This window comes from Argopecten irradians, unplaced genomic scaffold (assembly GCF_041381155.1).
Source record: "Argopecten irradians isolate NY unplaced genomic scaffold, Ai_NY scaffold_0239, whole genome shotgun sequence".
Classification (NCBI taxonomy): Eukaryota; Metazoa; Mollusca; class Bivalvia; order Pectinida; family Pectinidae; genus Argopecten; species Argopecten irradians.
In genome coordinates this window covers 52,925-62,654 of record NW_027187706.1, presented here as the reverse complement: position 1 = coordinate 62,654, position 9,730 = coordinate 52,925, and positions in this window count along the sequence as shown.

Genomic DNA, 9,730 nt, shown 5'->3' with positions numbered 1-9,730 from the left:
AAGTGTTATCCTAGTGTAACAGTCTGGTCCGAGGGTTCAACATCAAATTTATTGACCTCAAACCCAGTCAACAAAAGTATAATGTTTAATGGTATCAACTGCAATCAAGTTATAAATGTTGCCATATCTGTCTGGAAAACCCGTAAGATAAACATCAACTATTCAACATATTATGTTAAAACCCAGCTTTGTCTTTAACACGCATGCGCGTGTCATTTTTTGTAAAACAATGGCATGTACCGTGAGGTAAATACCTATACACGCCATGTTTAATCGCGATAACCATGTAAGAGTAATCATGGATTATTGGATAGTTTACAAAACTGTTTACAATGTGAAACAAGTGACCAGTCCAACATGTGTCCAACCCCTGACCCCTGAACTTGTCAAGTGCATTGGTCAGTGATCGAGTGATGAAAATGAAGGCAATTGGACAAAATCAACAGGGATCTTAACTTATAAACGAAACGGTATGTAGTGTAACTAAACATTATTGAATACACCTATTCTAATACTACCAAATGCACCATTATCAGTTATGACACATTGACACAGTTCGATGAATATGATAAAAAGTAATAAAGTACAAAGTCACCAAATTATGTTAGTACGTCATCATACATGCTAAGATGTTATTGACAAAAACCAGTATTTTTTTGTTGCCAATTGTATTATGTCTTGTTTCTCTGATATTGGTGCATTGTGTATTGTGTTATGTTGAAAACTCATTAAAAATCTCACTTGGTTCAAACAAAATGGGACAAAACAGAACGTTGACCCTTCTATTTAACCCCCTCCGTAAATACTAAGGGACTCCGACCTGACCTTAATCATATGTCATACCATGATGGCCTAAAACCCCGGGTATCTATAAACAAAACATGCTCATCAATCATGGCCGCCAGAGAGCCCAAATTGACACTTCTTCTTTGCACCGTCAGTGAATAGTATGTACTTATTTTTGTGTACTTTATATATCTATTTCATGCACATTTGACCACTGTCGTAAACCCTGCGTTACCATGCACACAAAAAGGTGGATTATGCCTGGTCAAAATCTAGATATCATCCTATTTTGATTGGGAACTTAAGTAAAGGTTTATATTGGATTAATTAATTGTTCTACTATAATTAACATGGTATTCTAATATATTTAAATTTACTTTGAAATAAACCAGACAAGTTATTCTTTTTTTTTCTTCATGCATCAGAAATGGCGCAAAAATCCAACGCTATAGTCACGTCACAATAGAGATGTCGGCGTTGCATATTGATTTGGAAAAAGAAATCCCTAGGAATATCAAAGCCAACTGTTTAAACATATTTTGTTCAATCACCTTGTCTGAAAAGATACTTGTTTTTAACTTTGATGTCACTATTCTGAAGAGCTGTCTATAGTGAAAACGATAAGGGCATATCGAGTTTTCTTTATTTTGTTCCGCCTGTAAGAAAATACCTATTGTTTTTATTCTGATATTTATTATCCTTCGGCATCCAAATTTATAAACAAAGGATCTCCAAAATGGTAGAAGATACGGCAATGAACGTGTCATCAAACTGCATGGCATAAGTTGAAATGTGACAACTTATGTTTTAAGTTGGCCAACAGTCCTATATAGCCGTTATGATATCGTTGTCGGTAGTAAACTTATGTCAATATCTCGTTAACGGCTTAGGGATTTTTTTGAAAATATTCTTTTGTATGTTATACATAATCAAAACAGAAACAAACATCTAGTGTATCGCTTTTCCATAAAACGTTAATTTCTGGGTTAACATATCCTCTTCTCAAGTTTAGGAAGGACTGTAGGATGCCGAGATAAATAACTACCCAAGTTTTCAATATGAGTGACCTTTGGACTCTATTCAATGTCGCACGGGTAAAAAAACTATTAAAATGACACGCTGAGTTCTAAAATCTTGTTTGTAGAAATACTGCCCAATTTGTTGATATGGTTGAACTTGACATTTATTCAAGGTCATATAACCCAAATGGCCTTAAATCCTTATCAACTTCTTATAGGATTCAGAAAAGTATAGCTACCTGGTATTGGACATTTAGCATTGTCGTATAATGGGCTACTAGATGTCTAATATCAGTAGCCTTGACCTTCATTCAAGGTCGCATGGACCATTTATTTTAAATCTTTGTACTTTTTTCTTTTGAATTTTTTTTAAATATCTAGAAACTTAACGTTGGAGTATGCTAACATAAAGAGATACCAAGTTTCTTAATGGGAATCATGTTGACCATAGTTTCTGCCGCGCGAATTTGAATCCCATGTGGGGCGGTTGCTAGGTACTGACCGCTGATCGGTGGTTTTTCTCCGGGTACTCCGGATTTCCTCTACCAACAAACCTGGCACGTCCTTATTTGGCCCTGGCTGATATTAGGACGTTAAACTAACAGAACCCAAAACTTGTTAGTAAAAAGCGAAAGTGTCCAATGCAATTTTTTTCCCAGCTCACGTGAATTGCAATCTTCTAAATGCATATTTTGCTTCTGGCATTGAACAATCAACTAACAGTAAGTGTGAACCTTTCTAAAATAGCAAACCATTTGATAAGTGATATAAACTAATATTTTCACACGCGAGTATGTGCGAAATTATTTTATTAAAAAGCCAAAACAACTTCAGCGTTAACAACCTTTACATAATAACCAACTACATTGTAATGGATGTATGTAGTTCGAGTCATTCTTATTTAAACATTAACAGCACGTATCTATTCCAACCAACATGTTTTATCAAGTTATTGTTCGTTTTAAACGAATGATTCAATAGCGCTATCAATATACATATCGTTAATGCCAATCGGTATCGATGTTTTAATTAATCATTGTATAGTAAGTCAACCATTGTCACCCCGACTATTTATTTGATAGATTTGGTCTATTGTTTAACATGACATTATCTGCTATGATCATTTTGATATACCTCCCTGTGTGTCACCTCTATACAGCTAGTCATTTTGCGATGTCCTCTTTTTGGGACCGTAGAATGTACACAAAGCTCGAGATGGTAGATTACTGAAATTCATTATAATGTTTTATATTCCATTCACCATTGCTTTGATGAGTTCTGCATTCGGGCGAAAAGGTATTGGCTTGAATGGTGTGATGGCAGCTGAAACAGTTCATACTATTTATCAGATCTAATGCTTAATTTAATTATTTATCTGGTTATTATATTTACCAAACAAAGGATACCATTCATTTCTTTAAATTCCCATTAACTTGCGGAAGCAAAAAAAAAGAAAGTTTCTTAAAAAACAAGGGTAACACAAGACGTTGGCTTAAGATGAGGTTACAATACAATCTATGTTGAGTATATATCCATTATAGTAAATTTATTCATTTTATATCGATTGTGAAACATACGAAGGGCGTTAACGGAATGTACACAAAATGCAATAATTTTTTGTTTTGTGTATATATATTCAGCGTTGTTTCCATTCGGCAAAAAAGTGTTGTAATAACCTTTTTTGTATTAATGAGAAAATACTTTCTTTAAAATACAAATAAAGCAATGAGTAACAGTTTTGTACATTTATTAAAGAAAGAACTTAAGTGACATGTACATATTTACCCTCCTTCAAGGTCATGTCAACAAGTACAGCTCAAAATAATTGCATGTGATTAAAGGTGTTGACCTTTCCTCACTTATCAGCCAGCGGAGGAATGCAGTGGTCAGGTGGCCCCAAATATGCTTTATTTCAGTATTACGGATGGCAGAAAGCAGGGTAACGGGGTAAGTTGATTTAATTTCTGTTGTGTATTTTCTATTATGTGTGCATTCCGGAAATATCAAGCTGGGTTCATATATTACAATCTCCTACCGTAGGGATACCATAGGCGTATGTATCTGGTAGTGCGATATGGATAAAGTAGTTCCTAAAATGGCTTCCATGTGTTTGTAGTATGTTGAGACGCAACCAATATTTTCTTTACTTAAAAAATCACAAACTAATATTTACAATAATGCCTCTAAATGACATATAAGTATGGTTCTTAAATGAAAGGGGGTGGGTATTTTTAAAAAATAAACTTTTTCATAATTACTTCAAAACAATCATGATTACTACTATGCAAAACTGTAAATAATATTAATGTTTTTTTTGATATCTGAAGCATTGAAAATTAGCAACTTACCTGTTACCATGCTCCTTCCAATCGTGTTATTATTTTGGACCCGATATCTTAATACTGATGAAACCATGTTGCTGCCGCGCGACCGTCTACTGATAACTAGGGAAATGTCAACACCTTTTATCAAATGCAATAATTCCTAAATGAACTTGATGACAGTGACCTTGATGGAACGTAAGTATATGCATGTAACTCAAGGTTTTTCTTAACGTACAAACAATTATTACTCATGGCCTTTTTGTACTTGAAACGGAACTCTATTCTTTTTGACAACATTTGTTTGTCTTACTGAAACAACACTGATCACAGGCACCAAAAAGAAAGAGTAATTGCATTGTTTTGTACATTTGGCTATCTGCCATCGTAGAAACAAGTTAAACAACTTATACAAATTACTTCCGATGGCTCGGATGAAAGCGAGGGGTCTTAGAGTGGGATGAAATCCGAGTGTCCGGAGAAAACAAACATGATGAGGTAGGTGACCCCTGACCTTTTCACGTCCGTGCCGGGACCGAGTTCCTCCCACCTTTGTGAAAGAACAAGGTATCAAAATTTAGGAGTAGGGGTAAAATATACAATTATTCTGAACAGTAAAAAATGAGTTGAAGGTGTGATATTATTATTTTCTCAAAGACAAGATTGGTTTTGTCAATTTTATACATATACATATTCTATATTTGATAGAAATACAAACCATCTCTATTAATCATTTATTATCTGTGTGTTCTATGTCCAGTTCTATATTGCTTGGTTACCAAAAAGACAACCTTATATATATATATTGTAGAAGCCCTCACCTTTTCCCAGATATACATCTATATACATTTGCAAAACAAATGCATCGTACATATATGTGTATATGTGATGTATACCTTGTCCATATTGTAGATACCATGTAATGTAGTCGCTAAAACTGTCTATATTGTTAGGCTTTTTTAATATTTTTTTGTCTATATATTTGGCAAAATAAAAAAGAAGCCTAATAATATAGGCAGGTTTAGCGGACTACATGTAATGCACATACTTGTGTGTTATTGACTCTTGACCATATTGCAGATACACTGCATACAGTGTGTACATACATGTATATGTGATATGTCTTGACCATATTGTAGATACACTGTGGTGTCTACATATATATGTGTGTTATCTCTTGACCATATTGGTTATACAAGTGCAATGTCTACAAACATGCATATGTATATGTGTTAAATTATGTATTGACCATAGTGTTGATACATATGTACACTGCCGTGTCTATACATGCGTATGTTTCATGTATATACCATATTCTATTGTAGATGCACAGCAATGACTACACATGTATATGTCTAATGTCTTGACCATATTGTAGATACACTGCAGTGTCTACAGATATATGTGTGTTATGTCTTGACCATATTTTAGATACACTGCAGTGTCAACAGATATATGTGTGTTATTTGTACTGACCATATTGTAGATTACACTGTGTGTCTATACATGTATATGTTTTATGCATTGACCATATTGTAGATAAACTGCTGTGTCTACACATGAATGATACGCTGCAGTGTCTACATATATGATTCATATCTTTGCCATATATGAATGTTATGTCTTGACCATATTACAGTATCTACATAAGCATGTGCATTGCATGTACTATGTCTTATTCAGATTGTAGACACACTGCAGTGTCTACCTGTATATATGTTATGTATTGTCATACACGTATGTGGTCTTTGTTTAGTCATACTTGTGTGATAATAGATCCACATAATTGACTTCACTTTTACTACATGTGCACTTTTGATATAGCTATGAATAAATCCATAAACATGTATCTGAACATTGTTTTCTGACATATGCTCTTTTTACCAATGATTTGCTAAAGATAAAAAAATGTATTATTTCAACAAGAAACAATTCAAAAAATCATATATGATTATTTTATATAAAGAAAGCAGTAAGACACGATGAAAATGCTGAGTTTCATTACAGGGTTATGTTAAATACATTTGACCCCTTTCCAAATTGTAATTTTAAAATTAACTTCCCTACATTTGTGTAACATACATGTACATTTTTTAGCCTAATCTTTTTCTGGACAAATATCAATAGTATCTCTATCACAGAGCATAATATTTTACATTTGTGTCAATTGAAGCATGAAGAACTTTACAGGCAAAATATGTCTATACATTTTGTATCTCTGCTCAAGTTGCCCTGTCACTTCCCATCAGAAAACCATAATTTGGATTACATGTAAATGCATATGCAGTATAAAGAAGATGATGTATAAGATTCAGTTGATTTATTTGTATGATCAGACAACCTGCATTTTTAATGTTTTTATTGCAAATAGTACATTGCATGTGTCAATCTTTGATTTGAGATTAACAGCAGACTTTTTATTGATACTGAATCTATCTGTATACATGATGTACATGTATAGGTATGTATATGAAAGGTATCTTTATTCTAAATGATTGTATCTCTGCAACTTTCACTGTATAAGTTAACATGATCTATCCAAATTGGAACACTTTTTGAAGAATTGTAAAAAAAATGTAGAACTTTGTGTTTGTGTCAGGATCCCTCTAAAATTTCTAAACATAGATTCCTTTGTTTTCATTTCATATGTTTTGTTTACATTTCAATAGACCATTTTTGCTAAACTGTACGGGATTAATTAGTTGACCTCCTCCTGGAGGACATTTCTAGTTTGTATTTGAAGAAGAAATTCATTACAGTAAAATTTGAAGAATCATATTTCAAAAAATATATATATATAAATGATCTGGATATTAAATATCATTATAGATTATCTACAGTAATATATTTTGTCATTGACACTTGAATTGTTTATTTCCATTACTTGTAATCAGTAATTTTCTAAATATTCAACAAAATGTATATATTTAAAATAAAGATAAGATATCATAGTCAGTATTTGAAGTTAATCTAGTATTCCAATCCACAAAATATGTATGGGTATATATATCGTATCAATGTTTTTTTTTTATATTTACACGGCATGTACATGTAGCTTATGTATATATGTGTTTAGTTCTATTGGTATTGATACAAAATAATATTTACGATGAGGTTACGGCATATTAGGTACAATGTATGTTTCGTATTTTTGTGTTTAGGAAACTTCGCATCGTGTCCGGCATACTTACACGCATGCACATTGTACATGTGTCACGTACGTACAGTAGATCTACATGTATATCGTCTGATAACACAACCATGCTAATTAGGTCCTCAGTGATTATGACAGTGTCACTCAAAAGATGTCCTAGTCAAATCAATACTAACAATTAAGCTATAAACATGCGGGCCACCATAGAAAATAATCGGCGTCGAACACGTGTGCTTCAATACATGTAACTTTTAGAAATGAAAGTCCGGGGAAATCCCCGTTACTATAAATAGTTTTATGTGTCGTCGGCAAGATTTATTTGCTGAATTCATTTAATTTTTGAATACAGTCAAAGAAATCACTGTAAACATGTTTCTTGAATTTTTTGCGTAAGAGTTTTTTAACTGCAAAATTGAGGACCGTTATCCGTGTGTTCTGGTAAAGTCGCCGATCGGTTTCGCACAGGTGCTTGTGAAACCGATCAACGTCAAATCGTGGGACTGAGCAATTTTCCGTGGATGCATCTGTTGATTTATGGAGTCGTTGTATTGTTAATATGGTATGTTATGAATGATAAATTTGTGTATATTGTTCAGTATTTTCCTGACTTTCATCGTATCTATAAGTTATGCCAGATTGGTGAGAAAAAATGGTTAAAAACTGACCACATATTGCTATGTATCGCGTAAACCCACACATCACTCGTACTTTTTAGATGAAATCTTTGTTTTTGAAAAAAAAATTGTAGATATTGCAAGATAAATATAAAATTGGGATACTAAGTTATCAACAGTATGAAGTTCAAGCATTATTTTTCAGTACTTTTTGATTAGCGAGGGATTCAATATCGGGTCCGTGCACTGAATGTTACGCCGACAGAAAGACGACGTCATCAATTTAAAATGTTCCGTTTTTCAGTCTGCATCTTTTTTTAAACTCAATAAAACACCATGAAGACATTATTAAATGAAAATTTTATACGAAAACAAAATATTACTTGTTATTTCTAGTTTTAGCAGATATAATCAGTATCTCGATAGCTCCTAAAAAGGGGAGTTATGACGATTTGTTCAACACCGACATGTTATTGGCGTAGTTTGGCTTATCTGGGAGTTAAGGGGTTAAGTCAAATCATTTTCTTACCTAAAATATAAAATCTAAATAGTCCCGCTGATAATATATCATTTATGATAAGGTATAAAACACACTGGTCTATCATTCGTGTTAATAACTGTTTATTTTATGAAAACCAATTAATCTAATTCAAAATGTGTATGCTTGTAATTTTTGTAAGACAAGAGAGAGAGCTTGTTATGTATACAATTTCCAATTATCTTTTCCCTGGTCATCTTCACGTGAAAGCAAATATGTATATTGTATACAATTGATGTATTATCAAAATAATAGTAGGTAGAATGTTTGTTATGTAAGGGATACCATTATTATTACTGCAATGTCAGTACGCATCAGAGTTAAAACAAACCAGGCTTACCGAGATCAGATGGAAGCAGTTTAAATGTGTACACGGGTGACTACCATTACATTTCCTCGTCATTTTAATAAGATATGTTTGATATAGCCATGATCTGAGAACAAACGATGTCGTGTGCGATTGAGTAGGCAGGCTAGATTACAGGTAAATTATTCGCTTTATTCACCTCAGTGAAGTACACGGCAGTTTAAATGCCGTCGATTGATTAGCACGGTGGTATCCATAGTCACACCGTGGTATCCATATTCACACAGAAGTATCCATAACCAATCCAACATATACCAAACTAATCTACTCTAGATAGTCACACCGTGGTATCCATATTCACACAGAAGTATCCATAACCAATCCAACATATACCAAACTAATCTACTCTAGATATACATATATCATCTATATTATCACCTAACACATTCACTGGTTATATAGGCCTGTTACAATGATTGTGTACCAGCTTGAAATGAATTGTTCTTCCTTCCAAACAACTCTTCAGCCACACATCGGAAATACATCAGTCTGCACATTTTTCTGTTTTAACTAATGCTAGTCTTTTGAACTTAGTTAGATCCAACCTGACTCCTTCGTCCTTCTCATACTGAGACGTGATAGTGACAGGGATTCAACATCTTCTCATGCTCTCATGCACCTGAGCTTCTTTTGTGTAATTTGGAAAAATATTGACTTTCTCTATATCTCTGTTGTTGAATCTATTTCTTTTGTTGTCATATATTGTTTGTGTCAAATACAACAGTAGATGTATACGGAATTAACAGAAAATAGTGAAAGGAGGTATCCCAAAACAGACTGGATTTTGGACGTGTTATGTCGAACCCTCGGACCAAAGTGTTATACTAGTGTAACAGTCTGGTCCGAGGGTTCAACATAACACATATTGACCTCAAACCCAGTCAATAAATGTATAATGTTTAATTTAATGATAATAACTGCCATCAAGCTA